The 27761-nt window shown below is 38.4% G+C and overlaps 1 pseudogene; it reads left to right on the forward strand.

Moving 5' to 3' along the window:
• The first annotated feature begins 302 nt into the window (after positions 1-302).
• Positions 303-27662, forward strand: LOC150068310 (vomeronasal type-2 receptor 116-like; annotated as a pseudogene).
• The last annotated feature ends 99 nt before the right edge of the window (positions 27663-27761 follow it).

Here is a 27761-nt window from a genome sequence, read left to right on the forward strand (position 1 = left end):
TCCTTCTCCGGCGGGGTGGAGAGGTCTGAGTTAAGTTCTATTGCTTGGCACCAGCTCTGCTTTCCCAATGGGTTTGGGGACCCGCTGTGCTACTCACGCCTCTGCGTTCATCTGTGGGTGCTGCATGGTGTTCGAGAATCCTTCACTCCCCTCGGATCTCCGCTGCTGCCTGTGCTCTGCGTCTGGGTTCCACTGCTTGCTGTTCTGGTTCCGTGTCTGGGTTCCGCTGTTTCTGCATCTTGCTGGCCCCATCCTATGCTGGTTTCTGCAGCGGTCACAGCTACCGCCCGGTTCCCTCCGCCATGGCTTTTGGCGGCTCAGAGCTGGCGATGAGGGGTGGGGGAGGGTCCTTGCGTTCCGAATTCTTTGACAAAGTTAGATGTAAGCTTTATCTGGTTTCTTTCCCGGTTTGAGTCCTCCTCTGCTGCTTCTTGAGCTTGTTGTTGTGAATTTATTAAGGTAATTGACTCATGGGACTTCCTGGTTCTCTCTTTTTGTGAGAGAGAGCTAGGCAGCATCCCTATTGTCTCGGTGCCATCTTCCACTCATCCAGAGAGCTTTTTAAACCTGGCCTCCAGATCTACATTATATTTTTGAAACAAACATTTAGGATAACCTCACTTCCAAATTTCATCCAGAAACCCAGCTCTAATTTTCTTTAAAACTTCAATACTTAACACTTTACTTAAACATTTTTCTTAAAATCCTCTTTCCCCAATTTAATACATTTTAGGGGGCAAGTTTAAGAAATACTAATCACATCACCCACTTTACCATCAGATTTCCAGTGTCAGTCTGCAAGGAAGACAGGATGAAGCCTTGTCCTTTCTAAAAAACAGATGGGCAAGGTTTTTGAAACTGATAAATTCACACTTAAATTTCTGATACTTATCTCCAAATTTAAATTCAAGGAAATGAATTCAAAGTTCCTTGATGTCTTTTTGTTAAACTGAATACAATGTTTACAATATAAACAGCTCTATGCAATACAGTACTAGATTTTAAAGTAGTTCCTCTTTAAAACAATACAATAATCCCTTGAAGCATTTGACTTTGCTTGGAGTTTAGACTTAGATTTAACCAACTATCCCTTTTGTGTATGTTAGTTTCAAGAATAAACGTGTATACTTGTATACAAGTATAATCTTGAACATGTTCGCTCACACACATTCACACATTCATACTCAAACATCTAAAAGCACGCAAAATTAATATCAGCTGTACATTTTCTGAAGTTTTCAAGAGATTCAAATAGATAACAAAGATGCACACACACACATATATAAAAACCACAAGGATCCATATTTAGGACTGGTACCAATTTCAAAGACAAAACCAGACAAGAAAAAATACCCAAGGAAAAACATGTAACATGGACAAGACAGAGCTAAGCAGAGACTTTTAAGTAACCCCCAAACTTCTGATGGCATAACTGGCCTTAAGCTATCAGAGTGATGGAAAGACCATGGGGCCCTGAACTCAGGGGGTGCCTCCCAATGGAGATCTCCATTTCTTGGTAGCCGGTTGGGCTGAGGCCATTCTCAAGCAAGAGGGAAAACAAAACAACAAGAAAATTGGTCTGGGTCAGATACACTTAACACAAAAACATGAAATCAGATGAATATTCTCACAAAACAGCTTATTTAGATTTAGACATGTCTTTCTGATGGGACTTGAACCCACACGTCCTCTCAGACATGCCCTGTTATCAACAAGAACCCCAGAAAGGGGGGTCAAGGCATCCCTTGACCACCCAGGCCTTAGAGAGCTAGCTGTGTCCAGCTTTTCCTCTTCATTTTAGGCCCACAGTACACTTTCTGGAAAAAAAATACAAACATACAGGGGGGTCAACCGACTTCTACATACCTCCGGAGGCCTTTGCTTTTAACATGGGCATCTTTTCCGAAAAAGGTTGTAATAGGAGGGGCGGTAAAGGCAATCCTTTATCTAAATACCATAAATATACAAATCATTAGGAATTGATGAAAGACTTGAGAGCCCTGATTGGATGGCCCCCATGGGCATATTTACTGTGGGGAGATCATGAAGAAACCTGTATTTGAAACCTGTATTTTCCTGACCCTTATGATAACAAAAATGGGGACTTCCGAAGCTATTCCAATATTAATTTTAGTAGCTCCAATAGTTTTTCCTGCCAAGAGGCCACTGCTCCAACCATACAGGGTCATGCGATTTCTAAATTAACTATAAGGGGAAATGGAAACCATGGGAGACTGTGGCACCTAGAATTGGGGGAGCAGTTTTATGCCAACTTTCTCATAGATAATGCAGTCGGCGTAGAATGCCACAACATCCATATTTTGTAAAATGTTTCTCCCAAGAGATTATTGGGCAGGTCCTCTAAGACCAGTGCTGAACAGCTCTCCCCAGGGCAGAGGGCATGCCATTGAGGAACATGCTACTAGGCTGCCTAAACCCTGGAGCTGGGGCCTAAGGCAGAGTTTCTAGGAGGCAGGAACTTCCTGCTTCCCAAGGCAAGTTCTTTTAGCTCCAGTATCTATTAAGGCCTGGGAGGAGATCTGAATTCCATGTGAGGCAATGGTGTTGCCACTGACTGCAGCTTTATTAAAAAAGTAGGATTTATATCATAAGAAACATATCCCGAAAGTAAACTGCCCTCCGATATTGAAGCAGTTGTAGGCTGTGTGGTTCCCAGATCTGCCGGGGAAGATTGCTGTCAGACTGAGGGTAAAGGAAGCCTGGGGAGTAACAATTACTGGGAACACTTCCAGAAGGCCATGTTGAGGGTTCAACTTGACCTCAAGTAAAGGAAGCATGGGAGAGGATTACTGAGTGTGTACGTGCTGAAGCACAGGGGGCAAGCAGCGGGGCTCCCAAGCCACTAGCTAGGAGTCCCCAGAGATACTCACTAGTTTTGCTATTGGAATTTAAAATATAACATATCATAGCTTGAATTACATATCACATGCAAAATTATGACCAGAAATCCTTTGTATCAATAATGAGTGAGATGTGTAAAACGAACAAAACATGAAACAGTGTTCACATGAAAAGTTACATTCTGTGCACAAAGAAGGATGGAACTTGCACATTTATGTTTCTCTCTGCCAAGATCCATTGATGCCACAGAGCAAGTGCTCAGAAATGTGGACAGAGTTTGAGAAGTGAGTATAACTTACAGTATGCAAGAGTGAATTTTCTCTTTTAACTGATTCACAAATGAGTTGACTGCAAAATATAACATGAATAATTCAAGTATGTGGCACAGGGATAAAAATAATGTTTTACAAAGACAGGTAAGCAGTATTGTACAACATTTTCAATTGGATGGCCAAAAAGCACACCTGTTAAAAAGTGTGAAAATGTGTAGGGCATAGTTTCTATGAGATTTGATGTCCCACAGAGCACATTATCAATACAAGCAATAGTCAATGAAGGAAAAAAGTTTAATACAAAGCCTGAATGGAGAAGAATATGGAAATATGATGGTTTTATGATTTAGAAAAGAACCAAATTGCATTTATAATAGTAAATGCTTAAGTATTAGGATTATATATATATATATATATGAACACTTTCTCAATTTCTTTGATGAAAAAGAATTTGCAACAAGAAATAATGGTACCTTACACTTTCCTCCAGATATGGAGCATTGTATGCCGTGTGTAGATCACCAGTATGCCAACACACAGGGAGATGAGTGCCTACTGAGAGCTGCAAGTTTCCTGGCTTTTGGAGATCCCTTGGGCATGGCTCTGACCAGCATGGCTCTTTGCTTCTCTGTACTCACTGCTGCTGTGCTTGTGTTATTTGTGAAACACCAAGACACTGCCATTGTCAAGGCCAATAACCGGGCTCTCAGCTACATTCTGCTCATCTCCCTCATCTTGTGTTTCCTCTGTGCCTTGCTCTTTATTGGCCATCCCAACACAGCCACCTGCATCCTGCAGCAGATCACATTTGGAGTTGTGTTCACAGTGGCTGTCTCCACAGTGTTGGCAAAAACGGTGACTGTGGTCCTGGCCTTCAAGACCACTTGTCCAGGGAAAAGAATGAGGTGGTTGCTGGTGTCTGGGGCTCCTAAGCTCCTCATCCCCATCTGCACCCTCATCCAGGTGAGTCTGTGTGGCCTCTGGCTGGGAAGCTCTCCTCCCTTTGTGGACACAGATGCACACTCTGAACATGGCCACCTCATCATCCTGTAAAACAAGGGCTCCCTCACTGCCTTCTACTGTGTCCTGGGCTCCCTGGGCTCCCTGGCCCTGGCCAGCTTCACGGTGGCTTTTCTGGCCAGGAACCTGCCTGACACCTTCAATGAGGCCAAGTTCCTGACCTTCAGCATGGTGGTGTTCTGCAGTGTGTGGCTCACCTTCCTGCCTGTCTACCACAGTGTCAAGGTGAAGGTTATGGTGGCTGTGGAGGTCTTCTCCATCTTGGCCTCTGGGGCAGGCCTCGTGGGCTATATTTTTGCCCCAAAGTGTTACATCATTGTGATAATGTGCCATAGGAATTCTCTTCATCACTTCTGGGATAAAAGACACAGTAGGAGAAAATGACTTTCTTATAATTAAATTCACATGCTTGATTTGTATGAAATGTGTCATGTAAATCTATAGGAATTTACCATTGTTATATTAGTTTGTATTTTGTAATATTTATTTCAATGAATAAGGGACTATTGCTCATTTTTACAGTACTGGTAATCACAAGTAGCAGTGATCACTAAAATTTGAATATTTGGGGGGGAGTTTTAAAAAATGTTTTATTTTCACCATAGCAAAGATATGGAACCAACCTAGATGTCCCTCAGTTGATGAGTGGATCAACAACATGTGGTATTTGTACACCATGGAATTCTATGCTTCTGTCAGAAAAAATGACATTGACACATTTGTTAGGAAATGGAAAGACTTAGAAAAAAATCATATGAAGTGAAGTAAGCCAGACTCAAAGGAACTTAGGCTCAATGGTTTCCCTCATTTGTCATAATCTGTAGAAACCTTGGGCTCTACTACCAGAGATCTGCAATAGAGCAAAACCTTGATACATAAGGCCATATAGTATGAAGCTAATTGAAAGGACATGCAGGATATTGAAACAAAAGCCATATAACGAATGATTATTGTCCTTAATGTACTATGTTATCTCTCATGTCCTTTGCTCTCCGTTGGGTATCTTATATTGTGATAGTATCTCATTTTGTTATCTGATATATTGGATTTATTTGTATTTGGTTATTTGAAATTTGATAGGGAAGGGGGGAAAACCAAGACAGGTGGGGGGTTGGGAGGGAGGGTAATGGGTACCAAGACATGTGAAAGGGTATCAATGTATGTGAATTAATGCACCTTCTATCTGGCAAATATCATGTAACCCTTTTATTAATTACAATAAAAAATAAAATATAAAATTAAAAAATGTTTTATTTTCATGGTGATGTATAGCAGGGTTACAATTAGATCTGTACAGTAGTGAGTCCTTTACTTCTTGAAAATTGTTACTGCTTCTTATTTTTTTCTCACTTTTCTTCACCCTCCTTCCCAGTTTTGGATTTCATCTCCAACATAATATCTTGTGAATATTGCTGTTACACTGGGTCAGCCTATGTCATGTGACTCATTGTCGTGTTTTTCCCCTCCCTTCAGTAAATAATATAAGCGAATGTATTTACAATGCACTAGGTGCCAAAGTCAGATAAAGCAACAACATGTGATAAGTCATAAGGGAAAGAAAAAAGAAAAAGAGAAAAAGGTAAAAAATATCTTCACATAGAATATTAAAATAACAACCACATAGGATAAATTTGTAAATTTGCCATAGCTCAGAAGCTAATTACAGTCAGCTAGGAAGACTTCATTCTGCTAGCAACAAACTTGACCCATTTAGAGGCTGATGTTTCTAAACAACTTCCATGAGCATATATGGTCAAAGCAACCCCATTCCTTATTCTTGTTCTGAAAACGTGAGCACAGTGAATTGGCATTTGTTTCTTTTTTAAAAATTGTCTTTTTTTCTGGGTGATCTATAGAGGGGTTACAGTTTCATTTGTCACTTGTCATGTCGTGGGTGCACTTCATTTTAATCATTGATACCCCTTCCCATGTTTTTCTCCCTCTTTTCCTCCCTCCACCCTCTCCCAATAATCTTGTTGTTTCTGTTGTCTTTCCTGTTTCAAACAAACAAATAGACATATGTACAATACATAGGGTACCAAAGTCAGACACAGTAACAACAGGGGATAAAGCAAAGGAAAAAAAAGAGAAAGAAATAACTTCACATAATACAATAAGAACAACAATCACAATCCATATCATAAAGTACATTTTGCCTAGCTTTTCCTGTGTGAAAGAATAGCTTTTGAGCTATTGTTATCCTCTCCAAGGAAAATCCTAGACTTTAATTAATTATTACAACTAAGCGAGGCCATGGAGCCTATGTTTCTTTGGGTCTGACATACTTTACTTCGTAGGATTTTTGCAAGTCTTTCTTTTCCCTTATGAATGGGATGGTGTCACTAATTCTGATGGCAGCATAGAATCCCAGTGTGTACAAATAACCCATATTCTTGACCCATTCGTATACTGAAGGGTATCTTGGTTGGTTCCACACCTTAGCTATTGTAAATAATGTTGCAATGAACACGGTTGTGCTAGTATTTCTAGTTAATGGACAGTTAATGGACAGTTGGGTAAATGGCCAGAAGTGGGTTAGCTAGGTCATAGGGGGTCTTTTGAGGATGGAGTAACAATGAAAATAAACAAATGTACTCATTCCTTTAATTACGTAGTAGATACACCACTGCTCATCTTCTTTTCAATAAAGAAATACTCTAGTAATAAATATATGTATGGTTATTTAATGTATACACGTTGATTAAGCAAGGAGAAATTCACTAGTTTATCCAACAGTGATTGATTCAGCTATTATAATGCCTCCACAAATTTCATCCAACTTTGGTTCAAGCCTCAATACATTGTGAAACAAACTTGGGTGTATTTATAGCCTATAATCACCCTTATCCACAGTGCAAAATACAGAGGGGAAAGAAAAAAATGAATTCTCAAAAACTCATTCTTCAAAATTTCAAAAGGCAAATGTGGAAATGATAATGTGTAATTGCTTAATATAACATACTCTAATGAGCATAGAACAATATAGAACTGTGTAACTAGGAAAATATTAATAGAATTCATTAGGGAGCTAATAAACACGATATAGGGAAGAATTTGCTTTATTGAAATGTTTTGAAAATTAAATAAAAGACAACAAAGACTAAAGACAAAGATTGTATACTAAATACAAATAGACATATTAAATGCAGATTGAATTGGCAGAAACACGTATATGCAGAATAAAATGAAAATGAGATCATTTAGTAAGAAGCTGACATCTACTGTGCTATCACCACTAGAGAAATGAGTGTGGGCCATTTTTTTTTACTGAAGTACTTCCAACAGTACCCACTGTTAGCTTATTGGGAAAATGATGTAGGTGTACTTCAGATTTCTATTCATTGATCAAACACATTGAATTCATCTTAAATCCTATTTCCTGATTATGTGTTTTATCACTGATGGCAGGAAGATAATTTCTATGTGACTTGAACAGGATGACGTAACACTGGAGAAAAAATGCATCCCAGGAGCCCTGCCCCGGAGGCCAAGATGGAGAAGACCTCCACAGCCACCATCACCTTCCCCTTGGCACTGTGGTAGACAGGCAGGAAGGTAAACCAAGGTCAGTATCTTGGCACTGTTCAAAAGGAACAAAAAAGAATAGCAGCAGCCATTTTGTCCAAGTAAAGAGCCTGCAGGCCAGGGACATAGGGACATTCCCAGGCATGCTTCATCATCCAGGAAACCTGCAACCCAGGGAGACATGATTTCTGTCTGTGTTAGCATACTCTTAATCTGAACACTTCATACACAGCACCATATCTGATGAGGAAGATAATGAGGAAGGAATTGGGAAGAATTCATCCCATTTCCATCCTGCCTTTTTTTAAATGGAAATTAACGATTTGAGACTGTTTAATGTACTATCAAGTAGCACAAAAATGGTTAGTATTGTTTTATTTTAGGCTTTTCTGAACTATATCAATAACCTCGCAAACTGAGATTTTGGCCTAATAGTAGAGTGCTTGCCTAGCATGCACAAAGACCAGGGTTCGATTCCCCAGTACTACTTACATAGAAAAAGCAGGAAGTGGTGCTGTGGCTCAAGTGGTAGAGCTCTAGCCCTGAGAAAGCCCAGTGCAGTGCTCAAGCCCTGAGCTCATGCCCAGTACTGGCTAAAAAAAACAAAAACCCCCATTAACCACTCATGCAAATTATTTTGTTTTCTAATTGAAATTTTACACTAAATGACTATAATACATAATGGTGTTTTTCCATGTATTTTTGTTGTAAGTAATAGAAGGGTTACATTATATTCACTAGATAGAAGGTGCATTAATTCACATACATTGATATCTTTTCTTATGTCTTGGTCCCCATTCCCCTCCCCCCACTCCAGCTCCTCATCTTGATTTCCTCCCTTCCCTATCAGACTTCAAATAACCAAATACACATATATACAATATATCAGATAACCAGGTGAAATACTGTAACAATATGAGAAAACCAAGGGACAGAAAAAAAGACATGAGAGATAACATAGTACATCAAGGACAACAATCACTCATTATATGGCTTTTGTTTCTATATTGTGAGTCCAAGGTTTCTACTGATTATGAAAAATGAGGGAAGCCAATGGGTCTATGTTCCTTTGGGTCTGGCTTACTTCACTTAATATGATTTTTTCTAAGTCTTTAATGGTGGATTTTTAAAAAACATTTTTACTATCAAAATGATTCTGTATGCTATTTTAATAATAGTTCTGATACTCAGTGAATAAAGGTATAGATAGCACCAACCATTAAAATTATGGATAATATGGTTTATATATCCCTATGAAATATTAATAAAAGCCCTACAGTATGTCCTTCAATGATGGCATTATTTTGGTTGCTCTTCCTCACCTGTGAAGCAGTGGTGAATAAAGAACCAAACCAAGTTTGAAGCTCTAAACATGATGTTATACCGAACTGTTGTCTACTTCTTAAACCAAAAGACCCTTCTGATCCCTTGCTCTGTGGCAAAAGCAGTCTGTGCACTTGTACATGATCCCTGCTTTCCTGATTTTATAAATGGAATCTGTCCTAATTACAGCTTTGTACTTAATGATATAATAGAAGTAAAACTTGCATTATTGAGTATGGAGAACTGAGTTTTCTTGAGAAAAGCATGAATATACTGGGATATAAAACAAGCAAAGTCAGATGTCATTCAAGGCTGTGCTTTGTGTAATTGCAAGGGGCAATAGCATCAAGTGTTAGTACCTGAAAGAATGGCAGTTTTGCCTCTGCAATCTGAACTTCTACTGACTCACATTAATTGGATGACATTATGGAGAATTTCTACTTGAGTCCTGGACTTACCCTGTCCCATAAGAATCTCATTCTCCGGATGAAGTTTGCAATCCAAACAGCAGCCAGCCTTTTCTTTCTGATGTGATTTCTGAAATTCAGGACCACAACGTTCACTCCAAACTGAGGGAGCAGTCTGAAGAAAATTAGATATGTGTTGATAACTGTTCAGATGCTTTATTTTTTTAAACCTTTAAACCTTGATTTTCTTATATAAGAATAAATCTAAGCTAACTGTTCTAGCACATGTATTTGTTTTCCTAACGCTGTCTATAAACCATGTCCAAGGTGAGTATATTTATAAGCCTGAACAAAAACTAGACAAACAATTCTGAGAAGAAGTGACAACTTTAACAGTTTGTGATAAGACAGTCACAACAAAGGAAATGCTGTGAATTAAGTGATTTTTTCTTGCAAATCCTTTATACACATGCCAAGTAGTGTGCTGGCAAAGTGAAAGAGCATAAATCAAAGACAATACCGTATAAGAAAGAGGTTTTAGGCAAATGCCGCCTTGTACAAATAAATCAAATAAATAATTATTTAAAAGCCCAAAGGAAAAGCATAGACTTCTGTGGAATTTTATACAATTAGTTAGTTAGCAATTGCACAATTTCTATTGGTGGAGTACTTTGCAATTACTTATGACATTTTTGGCAAGTAGATCTGTGCCATTAGTTAATTTTATAGCCAAGGTAACTCAAACAGAGAATTGTTAAGAAACTTTCCCAAGAAATTCACAGATAGATGTAAGGCTTCCCTTTAGGGTTCATCTTCCCATAGTCTTGAATGGCAGCAATTCCAGTATGGTTATGGACTTCTAACTACTCCCTCAGTGAGAGATTGGTCAGAGAGGAATTGACATAAGTGATAACATTAAGGCCTCCAGGAAGTATCTCTAGATATACTCATGGTTGGTACTGGTGATATCATTTCTTCTGAAATGTGACCCCATCTACATGTCAATGAGTGCTTATATTATTCAAGCCTCCCTCTGTAATACAGCCACCTTCAAAAAGGTAAAATCGATAAAAAACTGTAGTTTTCAAATCAGTCTGTAATATCTGGAGGGTTAAAAAATAAATCAATGATCTGGGTATGTGAGACACTCTTGTAATCCTAGATACTCAAAATATGTGATCTGTAAGAGAAGAGGATTTGAGCACAGTCCATGCAGAAATTTACCAAGACTATATCTCAACAAATAATCTGGGTTTGATGAGTGACATCAGAATCCACGAGAGGCTGTAGGTAGGAGAATGTTGTTCTTAATGTACTATGGGAAGTTGTTTCTTTTCTCTTTTTTCCACTTATTGTTAATTTCATGAAGTTACTGTATCTGAATTTGTATATTAGCATACTTTATATATACGATTATTTGTTTATTTGAAATAGGGAAGGGATGGGGGAAAACAAGACGACTAGAGGGGAGAGAAAGGGGAACATAAACATGAGAAGGGGAATAAAGGTTCTAGAAATAACATACCCACTACCTGACAAATGTAACTGTAACCCCTCTATGCATTATTCTGACAATGAAAAAGAATTGTCCCCCCCGCAAAGTAAAACCACATCCAAAAAAATAAGCAAAAACCAAAAGAAGAGCTGGGAGTATGGTTCCAGTGCTCTATTGCAAATCTCTGCTACGAGAGCCCGAAGTTTCTAACGATTATGAAAAATGAGAGAAACCATTGAGCCTATGTTCCTTTGAGTCTGGCTTACTTCATTTAATATGATTTTTTCTGTCTTTCCTAACAAATGGGGTGATGTCATTCTTTCTGACAGCAGCATAGAATTCCATTGTGTACAAATACCACATGTTGTTGATCCATTCATCAACTGAGGGACATCTAGGTTGGTTCCATATCTTTGCTATGGTAAATAGTGCTGCAATGAACATCGTTGTGCTGGTGGATTTAGTTTGTCCTTCTTTCTGGACAATTGAATAAATGCCTAGTAGTGGAATTGCTTGGTCATAGGGGAGCTCTATGTTTAGTCCTTTGAGGAACCGCCATATTGCTTTCCATAGTGGTTGAACAAGTTTTCACTCCCACCAGCAGTGTAGTAGTGATATCTCCTGGCAACATCCCCTGCAACATCTGTTGTTGCTAGTTTTCTTCATCCTGGCCATTCTAACTGGAGTGAGGTGGAATCTTAGAGTTGTTTTGATTTGCACTTTTTTTATGAACAGAGATGTTGAGCATTTCTGCATGTGTCTATAGGCCATTTTTGTTTTTCTTCAGAGAAGACTCTCTTTACCTCTTTGGCCCATTTGTTAATTGGATGGTTGTTTCTTTGGAGATTAGTTGTGGGGTGATTCAATTTTTTGAGCTGTTGATATATTTTAGATATGAGGCCTTTATCCATTCTTTGGTTGGTGAAGATCATCTCCCATTCTGTAGGCTTCCTGATTAATTCACTAGCTATGTCCTTTGACATACAAAAGCTCTGCAGTTTAATGTAGTCCCACTTATCCAGGCTTTCTCTGATTTGTTGTGATTCTTGGTCCTTATTAAGAATGTTTCAACCTGTGCCAAGGAGTCCTAGTGTATCTCCTTTTACTTCTTGAGGTCTTTGATCCATTTGGAGTTAATTCTAGTGCAGGGTGACAAAGAAGGATCCAACTTTAGTTTTCTGCAGGTGCTTATCCAGTTCTGCCAGCACCACTTGTTGAAGAGCTTGTCTCTCTTCCATTCTATTTTGTTGGGCTCCCTTGTCAAAGATTAGGTCTGTGGGTTAATATATGGGTCCTCAGTTCTATTCCATTGGTCTTCAGACCTGTTCTTATGCTAGTCCCAAGCTGTTTTGATAATTATAGCTCTGTAATAGAGTCTAAAGTTTGGTATTGAAGTTCCTCCTGCTCTGTTCTTTCTGCTAAGAAGTGTTTTTGCTATACGGGATCTTTTATTATTCCATATGAAATTTTGGATTGCCTCCTCTATTTCTTTAAAGAATGCCATTGGGATATTGATGGATATTGCGTTGAATTTGTAGATAGCCCTTGGCAAGATTGTCATTTTCACAGTGTTGATTCTTCCAATCCAGGAGCATGGCAGTTTTTTCCATTTTCTCAGTTCTGCTTTAATTTCCTTTTTCAGAGTTTTAAAGTTTTCATCAAAAGGTCCTTTACATTCTTAGTTAAGGTAATTCCTAGGTACTTTATTTTCATTGAAGCTTTTGAAAAAGGAGTTGCTTTCCTGATTGTTGCCTTGTTCCTCTCACTGTTGGCATAGAGGAAGGCAGTTGATTTTTGAGGGTTAATTTTATACCCTGCTACCCTTCCAAAGTTTTGAATCAGCTCAAGAAGCTTGGGAGTGGAGTCTATCGGGTTCTATAAATACAGAATCATGTCATCTGCAAAGAGGTATAGTTTTACTTCCTCTTTCCCTATTTGGATCCCCTTTATGCTTGCTTCTTGCCTTATTGCACTGGCTAGGAATTCTAATACTATGTTAAAGAAGAGTGGAGAGAGTGGGCATCCTTGTCTCATTCCTGATTTTAGAGGGAATGGCTTTAGCTTTTCGCCATTAAGTATAATACTAGGTATGGGTTTGCACGGACCTGCCAGCTTCACCAAACCGAGAATCCAGCAATTTGTGAGTACCTCCCCCTCCAGCTGAGAGCAGCGCCATCTTGACTACTGGCAAAAACGGGCCAAAGCAATTGGAGCCTGAGAGGTGTTTCTGACAGAGCCATCTTTCTAACTGGCAAAGGATTTCCCAGACATCCCTTAGTCGGAAATCTGGCCCCAGTGATGCTGAAGTCCGTCCCTGCGCCAGCCACAAGCCTGGTAAGCAAAGCCACCCGCGGATATTTCAGCTTTGTTTTACCAATCAAGCAAACTGATCCGAAAAACCACAAAGCCAAATCTCAAGAGAAAAAGACTTTGTGAAGTGTTTAGATCCTGAATTTAGTCGAGACTCTAGTTTCCTGTCCACACCCCCAAAAAAACCCCAAAAGTGAAGAAAACCCTTTTTTTGGATTGTTTTGTTTTTTTGTTTTTTTTTGTTTGGTTTTGTTTTGTTTTTGTTTTTTTGTGTTCTGTTTGCTTTTATTTTGTTGTTGTTTTGTTTATTTTTTCTTTTTAAAATTTGTATCATTGAAATCTCCAATATCTACCTCCCTCAATTCTCTATATTCTTCTTAGTACTCTTCTTATTGTCATAAGTTTTATCTAAGTTCATCTAAATTTTATACTAAAATATTCTACCTGTCTGTCCCCTTAGGTCAGTTATCATTACACAATAGCCTTTCTTCACTACTATAATAATCTTATACTCCTGCATTATTCTTTTCCTACCACCCTTGTCATCTTTCATATTATTTTTCTATCTCTGGTCTTCTGTTCATCCTTCAACTCTAATAATGCAGGGATCTACATTTGATGGTTGTTGAGCAATGCTATGTATCTAGGTGTTCAATTATACTCTAGGTCCAGAGGGACTCAAGTACAATAGAGATTGGATTGAGGGGCTTATTGTCTTGGTCATAAATCGATAATCTGTGGTTGTATTAGATTTGTATGTAAGTGTACAAAAAGAAAGAGAGAATGATATTACCAATCTAAAAGAGCGAACATCTATCGTCAGCAACTGAAAAGGTCTAGGTTGGTTATATCTGAAAAATTATAATCTTGTTTAGTATTAATCTTGCTCCCATTTTCAAATGGCCAGAACAAGAAACTCAAGAAAAATGTCAAATCAAGGAATAGTATCTCCATCCCAACATAAACAGGCAATGGAGCAGTCAGTGGCAAATCTAGAGGAGAGTCTTCCAAGTGGTATACAAGTGCAATTGATAAACATCATTAATCAAAAGTGTGAAAATATAAAGAAAGAGATAAGGGAGGAAGCCATATCTAAACAAGAGGAAACCATAAACCAGGTGATATGTGAAAAAGGGGAAGCCATAAAGGAGGCCAAAATAAAGGTTTTTCAAAGAAAAATGGATGAATTCATAAAATCCACAAACAAAATGGTGACTGAACTCCAACAAATGTCCAAAGAGAATAAAGCTGCGGACGTAACCACTCAAATGGAAATCAAGGAGCTAAAGAAGTCCATACATGATCTAAAACAAGAGATGCAAGGAATCAAAAATGAGCAATTAGAAGCAAGGGAGATGAAGAATAAAATAGAAAGCTTTGATAGCAGGTTAGACAATGCAGAAGAGAGAATTTCCGGGTTTGAAAATAATTTAGTTGTTATAGAGAAAGAACAGAAATATGAGAAAATGCTACAGGAGGTCCAAGATACAATTATGAAGCCTAATTTAAGGCTAATTGGTATTGAGGAAGGTCTGGAGAAAGAGGTCAATGGTATTAGAAATATACTTCAGGGAATCATCTCAGAGAACTTCCCAAATATCCAGAAGGGCAGGCCCATCCAGATACAAGAAGCTTTTAGAACCCCAAACAGAACTGACCAGAAAAGGACATCCCACCACCACATTATAATCTGAACTGTCAATAGAGACCAAAGATAGGGTCCTACAAGCAGCCAGGGAGAAGAGAACAATCATCTATAAAGGCAAACCAATCAGAATAACCCCAGATTTCTCCGCAGAGACCATGCAAGCAAGAAGAGATTGGAAGGATGTATGTCATGCCCTGAAGTCAAATAAATACAAACCAAGAATACTGTACCCTGCTAAGCTTTCATTTACAACGGAGGGAACAATAAAAACATTCCATTCCAGGGGAAAACTGCAACACTATGTAGCAACAAAACCAATATTACAGAAAATTCTCAAAGATGTTCTACATATGGAAAACCAACACAAATATAATACAGAGAAAGACATGGCACCTAAAAGTCATAGCATCTAAGTACCACAAGAACTATCAAGACACAGGCCCTAATGAAAGCTTTTAAAAATGGCAGGAACTAATAAATATTTCTCAATCCTGACTCTCAATACCAATGGATTTAACACTCCAATTAAATGACATAGACTATCGAGATGGAGTAAAAAGCATGATCCATCATTCTGCTGTCTTCAAGAGACACATCTTACCCCAAAAAACAAACATTTTTTGAAAGTTAGAATAAACTCTATCAAGATAATGGCCCCCATAAACAGGCTGGAGTTGCCATCCTCATATCAGATAAAATAGACTTCAAACTAAAATTAGTGAGAAAAGACAAAGAAGGTTACTACATAGTATCAAAGTGATCTTTCCTCCAGGAGGACATATCCATCCTAAATATCAACACACTGAATCCCGGAGCACCGAACTTCATCAAGCAAACTTTACTTTCACTGAAACTTTACATAGATCGAAACATACTGTTGGTGACTTTAACACACCACTCTCACCTATGGACAGATCAACAACGCAAAAACTCAACAGAGAAATCTTAGAATTGAACAACTGTACAGACCAACTAGATCTAACAGACATCTGCAGATTATTCCACCCATCAACAACACAATATACGTTTTTTTCAGCAGCACAGGAACATTTTCCAAAATAGACCACATTTTAGGGCATAAAACAAACCTGGGCAGATTCAGGAACACTGAAATTATTCCCTGAACTCTCTCAGACCACAAAGGCATCAAATTGGAACTGAACACCCATCTCCATAATGAAAGCCCTGTAACTCATGGAGATTGAACAACACATGGTTAAATCACCAATGGGTCATCGAAAAGATCAGAAAAGAAATTCAACAGTTTATGAAATTTAACAAAAAGGAGCACACAAAATACCAGCTCCTTTGGGACACGGCAAAGGCAGTACTCAGAGGAAATTTCATAGCTTTGAGTGCTACAATAACAAATAATGTTTTCATAGTTTTATTGGCAAAGAAGCTAGTATTCAAATCATCAAAATGTTTTGAAATGCTCCTCTTCACTTTCTATGTTCACCATGCATGTTTTTCTTCAAGAACTAACAGTTTGTTTTGACCTTGGCTTTTGCTATTAAGGAGATCGTTTACATAACGTCACTCTCGGATTTGATGTCTATGATGTTTGCACTGGATTTTGGGAAGCATTTAAAAATCCTTTCATTTGGCTCTTTGGGAAGTACACAATCCCAAACTACTCCTGTGGAAGAGACAGCAAGTCTGTAGCAGCATTTACAGGACCAATGGGATCAATGGCTGCCCAGATTGGAACATTGCAGGAAGTCTACAGATTTCCACAGGTGAGGGATGGATTGTGGGCAGATATAAAATGTCTAATTTTGATGTCCTTTTAGGTGTTAGAAGGATAGGAAATAATGAATATTATAAGGGCCTATCAAATTTTGTGATATCAACAGGCATGTATTGAAGGAGAGTGGGCTATGTGTTTTTCCATTGTTTGGAAAATCGGATGGAAGATTAGTCATGCAAATGGATTATTTGTTGTTTCAAACCTTATCATTAATTTTCTTCATCACAAATCAGGGAATGGAAAATGACTTTCAAATGTGAAGTTATGTTGAGGAGGGTACTGTTGATTCTACTTCTCATCCTAGCTACTCAGCAAAGTTCTCTCTAATGAATCAGAAAAATAGCAGGTAGAGAATATCTGGCTCCAGTAATAAAAATATCAGCCGGGTGGGAGAAAGCCAAGAAAGTACACGAGGTCCTGAGTTCATGCACCTAGACTGGCATGCAGTCTCACACACATACACAAACACCCACATTCACATGTACACACATGAGCATGTTATTATGTTGAAAAAAATAGGGCTAAAAACAGTACCTTTTCAGATCTATAGATAGTATAAACATTGAACACCACTATGCTGAAGCATGTGTGGAAAGGGTAGATGTTAAGGGAAACCTTTAGACATATAGGGAACAGGTGCTTGAGAACAACAACATAAATCCCCACACTCATGTGAAAATGGAACTAGGAAACTTGGGGAGTGGCTGAGGTGGAGAAACATGGGAAGAATCGGTGTGCAAACATCAAGAGGCACTTTACCATGAAGTTGATCTGCTGTACAACTATTAAAGATCAGTTTGATTTTTTTTGAAAAAACTGAAAACAATCATCTTTCACCGATGTTAACTCATGCTTATTAGGCTTCAAGACTGAGATTGTGATGGCTGGTAATCTCATTCATGGAGAATCCAATTTTCTTGTTTTAGTTTACCTTTGGCTCTTTTGAACTTGCTGTGGGCCAAGATTCCAACTCTCTATCAGGTGGCTCCAAAGGACACATCAATAGCCCCTGCCATGGTCTCCTTACTGCTTCACTTCAGCTGGAACTGGGTGGGGCTTTTGATTTCACAAGATGACAATGGTTTGTGGTTTCTTCCTAAACTGAAAGAAGAAATGACCAAGTACAGACTTTGTGTAGCTTTTGAGCTACTGGTCTCCAACAAAGGCTTGTCACAAATGCTCCAATTGATGGAAGTTTATAATGAGATCAATAAATCTTCAGTAAACGTTCTCATCATATATGGTGATCATGAATCACTACTAGATTTACTGTAGTTTTGGCTAAAGGCAAAGTTTGTATCATGAACTCACAGTGGGATTTAACCATGAAAAGGAGATATTTCATGCTAGGCTCATTGCATGTACCTTTCATATTTTTACACCATCGTGCAAAAGTTTCTGGATTCATAGATTTTGTCAAGGCAGCTAACCCTTCCAAATACCCAGGGGACTTTTTTCTTGCTTGGCTGTGGTTTCTCTTTTTTAATTGCTCAGCTTCTGAGTCTCACTGTGCAACATGGGACAATTGTCCTGATGCCTCCTTGGAATTTTTGCCTGGGCATATGTTTGACATGGCCATGTCTAGAGAGAGTCACAATATCTACAACTCTGCATATGCGGTGGCACAGGCTCTCGATGAGATGATTCTTCATCAAACAGAAGTTCAAATAATTGGAAATAGAAAAGGGACAGTGCCTTTTGGTGCACAGGTAACTTGTTCTATTTTACAAGGCACACAACATTAGCCCAGGCGTTTACTAGAGGGTGTCTTACTCTATGAAATTAAATATTTCTAGGGGTTTTCCAAGTCCCAAATGATTTTATTTAAATGTCTTTGAGGTACTTTAGATATGTGATTATATCCCTCATACAAAAGAATAAAAAATTTAAATATATTACATGTTTATGTAATTTGCTTTTGGGGTTTTTTTTGCCAGGGTCTGAGTGCTATCTCTGGAACTCTTTGGGCTCTAGTATTTTATCACTACAGACACAGCACTTTTTATGAGTATTTCTCTGTACCTTACTACAGACAAGGGTATCACAGACATTTCAGCCTCCTTGATAGCTAAGATTACAGGTATGAGCTGTCAATGCCCAAGTTCTGAATTTTTTTTAGTTAATATAATCTGTACTTTTCATAGTTATTGTTTTTGAATTGCATGTCTCTGCAGTAGTATCAAATGATGACCTGATAAACAGCATTATACATACTTTCTATGGCAACTAGTTTCATTCAGCTGTATTAACAATTTAGTAGGCTAGATCGATAGACATTCATGAAAGCAGTGGTTGTGTCAAGCTGTAGATTGGCAACTGAGAATTGTCTTATATACTGCCATTCACCTGGTATTGGTTTGTCTTTGAAGAATATGCCTTGTAGTCCATTTCTGAGTAACCTGATTTCGAAAAGATTATTTCTCTATAGATTTTCTTTTGGAAGACTTCATTAGATATTTGAGCTATTCTTGATTTTGAAGTTAGAAATTAAGGACAATCAAAAGGCTTTCTTAGTTCAGGTTTTCTGTCTTAATTTTGAAATGTAATTCATTGGAAGATGTTGTATCTCTTTTAGCTTCACCCTTTTATGAAGAACATCCAGTTTTACAATCCTGCTGGAGATCAAGTGATTTTGGATGAGACGAGGAAATTGGAGCCAGAGTATGACATTCTGACCATCTGGAATTTTCCAGATGGTCTTGAACGTGGGGTGAAACTGGGAATGTTTTCTCCATATGCTCTCCATGGTAATCAACTGTCTCTATCTGAAGCGATGGTACAGTGGGCCATAGCAACTACAGAGGTGGGTTGAATATAAAAATAATGATTTTACAGGCATATGTATATATAAGTGGAAGTCTTCCTTTAAATTTATAACTGGCTGATTCCCAGCAACTTTCTCCTATCTCCCAAGATACCCAAAGTGCCAAGATCTGAGTATCATGGTTTAAGGTTACATCAAAAGGACACTTGTGAGAGACATTTTTCTCCAATTATGAACAAAAACATCTACTAATAGACTTGTGTCTCAAATAGTAGCGTGCAAATCTAAAGCAATAGTATGTCATAGTCACTGCCCTAATAAATAAAAATTAAATATTTCTAAATATTGATTATAATATCATCATAAAATGTAAATTGTGTCTTTCCAGAAGATTTCCTATACTGTGATAAAGTACCTGAAGATCCCTTTAGGTGCTTGAAAGGTTTTTTATTGCAATTAATAAAAGGGATTATCCTGACGATAATCCCTTAATGTATTATGTTGTCTCTCATCTCCTTTGCTGTCCCTTGGTTATCTCATATTGGTATAGTATCTCACTTTGTTATCTGATATATTGAATTTATTTGTATTTGGATATTTGAAATTTGATAGGGAAGGGGGAAAACCAAGACGGGTGGGGGGTATGGGGGGGAGGGAAATGGGTACCAAGACATGTGAAAGGGTATCAATGTATGTGAATTAATGCACCTTCTATCTGGCAAATATCATGTAACCCTTTCACTAATTACAATAAAAAATTAAAAAAAATTAATAAAAGGATTACATGATATTTGCCAGATAGAAGGTGCATTAATTCACATACATTGATACCCTTTCACATGTATTGGTACCCATCACCCTCCCCCCCACCCCCCACCCCCCGTCTTGGTTTTTCCCCCTTCCCTATCAAATTTCAAATAACCAAATACCAATAAATTCAATATATCAGATAACAAAGTGGGATACTGCAACAATATGAGATACAGAGACTCTTATCTACAGTTAACCTCTAGAAAACGTGAAGTGGGGCTTGGCTAAAGGGTAGAGAGGTAGCATTAGCTGAAGAGCTCAGAGACAACGCCCAGGCCCAGGGGTAGGGTTGTAGTCTTGAGCTAAAAAGTTTAAGCCACATTAACCACAACAACTACAACTACAACAAACACATTATACTTACTAATCTGATTCTTTCAAATGCTAGATATTGGAGTGCTATCTATGTAAGTCTGAACAATTACTGACACATCCCTGATTTTTCTCAGACTCCTCATTCTGTCTGCAGGAAGAGTTGTGGTCCTGGATTCAGGAAATCTCCTCAGGAAGGAAAGGTTGCCTGTTGCTTTGATTGTACCCCTTGCCCACAAAATGAGATTGCTAATGAGACAGGTAAATCCATGACTTATGGCGAAATTCTTCATTTTTCGCCTTTATTGTTAGGGTAACTTATAGAGGGGTTACAGTTACATTCATCAGGTAGTGGGTTCATTTCACTCTATTCTCCTTAATCCTAACACATCAATGAAAATTTGTACATAATGATTAGACAAACCATTTTCCTTCTCTCTGATAAAAGTTCATATTGTCTAGTGGTGGCATTGGCTTTTGAAATACATTACATCATGTGTCCAAAGTACCTATTTCAGTAATAGTTTCTAGTATATTGCAGACAAGGTTATGTTCCACAAACCTTTTATATCAATAATGAAAAAGACATGTGTAAACCTGAACATAACATGAAACAGAAGTCCTATAAGAACATTGTTCATATGGAAAGTTACTTTCTATCCACATAGAAAACATGAATCTTGCTTCTATATTTCTTTTTGCTGAAACCCTTTCATGCCACATAGCAAGTGCTCAGAAATATGGATTCAGTTTAACTAGTGAGCATGTCTTAGAGTGTCCAAGACTAGGTTTTCAGTTTCAATAGCTTCACCACTGAATTGGACACAAAATTTAATGAGAAAAATTCAAATATGTGTTAAGGGAATAAAATTAATATGTTCAGGACAACTAAGCTATATTATGCAAAATTTCCATTGGATAGCAGAAAAGTACATGTGTGAGAACACATGAGAAAATGTGTAGATAATACTTGTTAATAGGAAGCCCCAAAGGGCACATTATCAATTCAAGTATTAGTCAATGAAGGAAAAAGAAGTTGAACAAAAAACCTGAGTAAAGAAAAATATCGATGTGGGAGGTGTTTATGGTTTAGAAAAGAAACTAAAATGCTTTTATGATACGAAATGCTGATATATCAGGATTATATCTAAATGAATACTTTCGACATTTCTTTGAAGAAAATGAAGCTTGCAATATTGATTAATGGCTGATTACACTTCTCTCCACATATGGAGCAGTGTGTGCGGTGTGCAGATCACCAGTATGCCAACACACAGAGAGATGAGTGTCTCCTGAGAGCTGCAAGTTTCCTGGCTTTTGGAGATCCCTTGGGCATGGCTCTGGCCTGCATGGCTCTTTGCTTCTCTATGCTCACGGCTGCTGTGCTTGGATTATTTGTGAAACACCAAGGCACTGCCATTGTCAAGGCCAATAACCGGGCTATCAGCTATATCCTACTCATCTCCCTCATCTTGTGTTTCCTCTGTGCCTTGCTCTTTATTGGCCATCCCAACACAGCCACCTGCATCCTGCAGCAGATCACATTTGGAGTTGTGTTCACGGTGGCTGTCTCCACAGTGTTGGCCAAAATGGTGACTGTGGTCTTGGCCTTCAAGGCCACTTGTCCAGGGAGAAGGACGAGGGGGCTGCTGGTGTCTGGGACTCCTAAGCTCCTCATCCCCATCTGCACCCTCATCCAGGTGAGTCTGTGTGGCCTCTGGCTGGGAAGCTCTCCTCCCTTTGTGGACACAGATGCACACTCTGAACATGGCCACCTCATCATCCTGTAAAACAAGGGCTCCCTCACTGCCTTCTACTGTGTCCTGGGCTCCCTGGGCTCCCTGGCCCTGGCCAGCTTCACGGTGGCTTTTCTGGCCAGGAACCTGCCTGACACCTTCAATGAGGCCAAGTTCCTGACCTTCAGCATGCTGGAGCTCTCCAGCGTGGGGCTCACCTTCCTGCCTGTCTACCACAGTGCCAAGGAGAAGGTGATGGTGGCTGTGGAGGTCTTCTCCATCTTGGCCTCTGGGGCAGGCCTCTTGGGCTGCATTTTTGCCCCAAATTGTTATATCATTACATTTAAGCCCAATAGCAATTATCTGCGTGACTTCAGAAATAAAAGACATAGTATGGCCGGGAGTTTGTTCTAGTGGTAGAGTGCTTGCCTAGCTTGCACCATAACCGGCTTTGATTCTTCAGTACCACATACATAGAAAAAAGTCGGAAGTGATGCTGAGGCTCAGGTTGTAGAGGTCTAGCCTTGAGAAAGCACAAGGACAAATCTCAGGCTCTGAGCCCAAGTCCAGGAGTGGCAGAAAATAAAGACATTGTAGGAGAAATTCGCTTTCTTACAAATTCTTGTGTTTGATTTGTATAGAGAATGTCTGGTTTAAATCTACAGAAATTTTCCACTGTTTTATTAGTTTTTATTGTGGAATGTTTATTTCAATAAGTAAGTCTTTTCTCATTTTTTATCTCCATAACCTTTATTAAAAATACTGCTGTTCACATCAAGAGTGAGAAAATGATTTAAGATCAGTAACACATTTTGAGATCTTGATGTTAGAATTTAACATACTGGTGCTTTTTAGGGAAGTTGTTGACTCCCAAATCACAGAACCAATGTGAAAAGCAAAGTACAATGGTACCCTTAAAGTATTTACAATGAAGTAAATACTAACAGAATTTAAAATAGGTACAGGACCAAGGTGCTGTCCCATGTACAAAAAAATTGAAATGACTAACGTTACATAATTTCAAAGGTTGTCCTTTTTCTCTTTTTACTTTTCATAACAAGAAATTACAAAAGTTTATATTCTTAATTTGACTCTTCTCAGGTATTAAAATCTTCCTATATGTTGAAGACTAACCCTCAGACCACCTCTTAAATGGAATTACACTACAGAAAAGAGGATTCCCCACCACGTAAAAAAAACCTAAGCAAAACTGAGTATTTTGAAAACCATTCCCAATAAAACCTAAAAAAAATAAATATAAAACAAAGATGAAACAAATATGCATTACCTGACACCAAGTGTTTTCTGGCTGACTATGCAATGAAAACCTATTAGTTGTCTATCTTTCATATTCACGCCAAGTCCTGAGGTTACAGGGGCCAAAGCAAATTAGCTTTTGTGGTGCAGTCATTCTCAGGTTTGCAGAGGGAAGTGTGCTGGTCTATGTAGAGTGAGAGACTAAAGCCCTAGTTTACCCTTTCCCTCTCTTAGCTTTCAGAAAACATTGGTCATACATTAAAATTTTCAAAATATTCCCTGACTCCAAAACTAAAATCCATGATCCTCTTTCATTTTCGACGAAAACAATAGTGGAAAAAAATCTCCACCCACTTATAAATTATGCATTTCATATTTCTTCTTGAATTCATGTAGTTCTTTTTCATACAAAAGAATTACAATATGATTTGTCAAAATTCATATAAAAAGGCAGCTGCTCCTTCTCAAATTCAGGAGCTAATGATGAAAGACTTTTGCATGTTAATGTCTCCAAGTTCTAGTATCTTTTTCAGAAAAAAAGAACATGATGATGGTAAATGTTAATTACCCTTGGAATAGGAAACATTATGTTCTTTAAAATCCATCCAGATCAAATGCAATAATTGATTTCCTTCTTAACAACTGATACTAACAAATATGGGTACAACACACTTGTTAAGTGTGGGAAGTAAGTCTCTAGTCTTCAGAGCATTCAGGTGAAGAGAGGTGGTTTTTCTTGATGTAAATCTCAAGGCAGAAAAAATACCATTTTAAGCTTATACAAAAACCTATGGCCACCTAATCTTTGACAAGGGAGCCAAATAAATAGAATGGAAGAAAGACAGCCTCTTCAACAAGTTGTGCTGGCAGAACTAGTTAAGCACCTGCAGAAAACTAAAGTTGGATCCTTCTTTGTCACCTTGCACTAGAATTAACTCCAAATGGATCAAAGACCTGGAGGTAAAATCTGATACACTGAAAACTTTACAGGAAGGAATAGGAGATACACTAGGCCTCCTTGGCACAGGTCGAAACTTTCTTAATAAGGACCAAGAATCACAACAAATCAGAGAAAGGCTGGATAAGTGGGACTGCATTAAACTGCAGAGCTTTTGTATGGCAAAGGACATAGCTAGTAAATTAAATAGGAAGCCTACAGAGTGGGAGAAGATCTTCACCAACCAAACAATGGACAAAGGCCTCATATCTAAAATATACCAACAACTCAAAAAATTGAATCACTCCAAAACTAACCTCCAAAGTAACAACCATCCCATTAAAAATGGGCCAAAGACTTAAAGAGAGTCTTCTCTGAAGAAGAAACAAAAATGGCCTATAGACACATGAAGAAATGCTCCACATCTCTGGTCATAAAAGAAATGCAAATCAAAACAAGTCTAAGATTCCACCTCACTACAGTTAGAATGGCCAGGATCAGGAAAACGAATAATAACAGATGCTGTAGGGGATGTGGCCAGGAGGGATCACTACTACACTGTTGGTGGGAGTGCAAACTCGTTCAAACACTATGGAAAGCAGTGTGGCAGTTCCTCAAAAGGCTAAACATAGAGCTCCCCTATGACCCAGCAATTCCACTACTTGGCATTTACCCAACCATCCAGAATCTAGGGCATACTAAATCCACTAGCACAACAATGTTCATTGCAGCACCTTTCACCATAGAAAAGATATGGAACCAACCTAGATGTCCCTCAGTTGATGAGTGGATCAACAAGTTGTGGTATTTGTACACAATGGAATTCTATGCTGCTGTCAGAAAGAATGACATCGTCCCATTTGTTAGGAAATGGAAAGACTTCGAAAAAATCATATTAAGTGAAGTAAGCCAGACTTAAAGGAACTTAGGCTCAATGGTTTCCCTCATTTGTCATAATCAGTAAAAACCTTGGGCTCTACTAGCAGAGATCTGCAATAGAGCAAAATCTTGATACATAAGGCCATATAGTATGAAGCTAATTGAAAGGACCTCCAGGATATTGAAACAAAAGCCATATAACGAATGATTATTGTCCTTAATGTACTATGTTGTCTCTCATCTCCTTTGCTGTCCCTTGGTTATCTCATATTCTTATAGTATCTCACTTTGTTATCTGATTTATTGAATTTATTTGTATTTGGTTATTTGAAATTTGATAGGGAAGGGGGGAAACCAAGACGGGTGTGGGGTGTGGGGGGGGGAGGGAAATGGGTGCCAAGACATGTGAAAGGGTATCAATGTATGTGAATTAATGCACCTTCTATCTGGCAAATATCATGTAACCCTTTTACTAATTACAATAAAAAATGCAAAAAAACTGGACAGAGAAATACTACAAACGTGTCTGAAATATCAAATATATGTAATGGTTACAATTGAATACAGTAACATCAGTTTCCAAGGGCCCCGGAGCCTGTCCTGACCTTCTGACCTCCCCATTTTCTTCATAGTGGCATGGTGAGCACCCAGTGCTCAGAAGAGTAACATGGACCTAGAGCTCAGCAAGGAGCCTAGCAAGCCCCATACGACTCAGCAATCCCACCGCTGGGCATTTACCCAAATGACCACACACAGCCCTCATTAAAGCTACCTGCACCACCATGCTCACTGCCGTTCAGTTTACCAGAGCGAAGACAGGGAATCAACACAGACATCCATGAAGGAACACAGAACATGTAGCATACACACATGTGTCATGTAAATCTTTAGGAAATTTCCATTGTTATATTAGTTTGTATTTTGTAATATTTATTTCAATGAATAAGGGTCTATTGCTCATTTGTATAGTACTCGTAATCACAAGTAGTAGTGATCGTTAAAATTTGAATATTTGGGGGAGTCTCTTCAACTCCATCCTGTAGCAATTTCAAGTTTTCTGGACTAACATTGAGATCTTTGATCCATTTTGAGTTAATACTTGTGCATGGTGTCAATTTTTAGTTTTCTGCAGGTGGCTGCCCAGTTTTGCCAGCACCAATAATTGAATAGACTGTGTTTGTTCCACTGTATATCTTTGGCTCCTTTGTCAAATATAAGTTGACTATAGGTATGTGGTTTTATTTCTGGATCTTCATTTCCATTCTATTGAACTTCTGGTCTATGTTTGTGCCAATACCATGCAGTTTTTGTTTTTATGGCTCTATAGTAGAGTTTGAAGTCTGGTATTGTAATACCACCCCCCATTGCTCTTTTTGGCTATTTTAGGTCTTTTCTTGTTCCATATGAACCTTCGGATTATACTTCTATTTCAGTAAAGAATGTCTTCGGGATTTTGATGGGGATTGCATTGAATTTGTATACAATTTTGGCAGTATGGCCATTTTTACTATGTTGGTTCTCCCTACCCATGAGCATGGCATGTCTTTCCATTTCCTGGTATCCTCTTTAATTTCTTTCATTTGGCTTGTATAGTTTTCGTTGAATAATTCCTTTAAACCTTTAGTTAATTCCTAAGTATTTTATTCTTTTGGGGGCTATTGCAAATGTGATCATTTTCTTGATTTGGCCTTCTGTTTGTGTATTCCTGGTGTATAAGAGGGCTACTGATTTGTGCAGTTTAATTTTGTATCCTGCAACTTTGTTAAAGTGTTTTATTATATTTAGGAGTTTGGGAGTGGAGCTTATTTTGGGTCATTCAAGTATAGGATCATGTCATCTGCGAATAGGGATAGTTTAATTTCTTCTTTCCCTATGTGGATCCCTTTGATACCCTTCTCTTTCTTTATTGCTCTGGCTAAGCGTTTTAGCACTATAGTGAAGAGAAGTGGAGAGAGTGGGCATCCTCGTTTAGTTCCTGATTTTAAGGTAAATGGTTCTAGTCTTTCTCCATTTAACTATTGACATGTAATTGCTAGTTTCAGCTGGATCATTGCTTCTTCAGGCAACAGTTAAATGGGTACATTTCTGGAGCCCTCTGCTCAAAGAATTCTTATTGACAGTGGCCTGTATCAATCACCACAGTTCTGTGGCTGTTATGGACATTGTATGTTTGAATCGACCCTCTGGGTGTGATGCCCTCATAACTTTGGTTGACATCTCACAGGAATAGACTTTTCTGGCTATTTCACCATGCACTTGACATGGCATCCTTTGAGGCCACCCGCTTGCATCATCCCACATCGCGTTCATGCAAATAGTTTCTTGACCCAGAAGTTAGAAAAATATTCGAGATAACTCCATCTCTGGGGCCTCACTCTCCGTGGTCTTGGTTGAAATCACAGCACCTGGGGTGAAGAAGACAATTCTGCAAGCATGTTTTCCAACTCATGTTCT

The sequence above is a fragment of the Megascapheus bottae genome, chromosome 1 (assembly GCF_031878675.1).
Source record: "Megascapheus bottae isolate mThoBot1 chromosome 1, mThoBot2.hap1, whole genome shotgun sequence".
In the NCBI taxonomy this organism is placed as follows: Eukaryota; Metazoa; Chordata; class Mammalia; order Rodentia; family Geomyidae; genus Megascapheus; species Megascapheus bottae.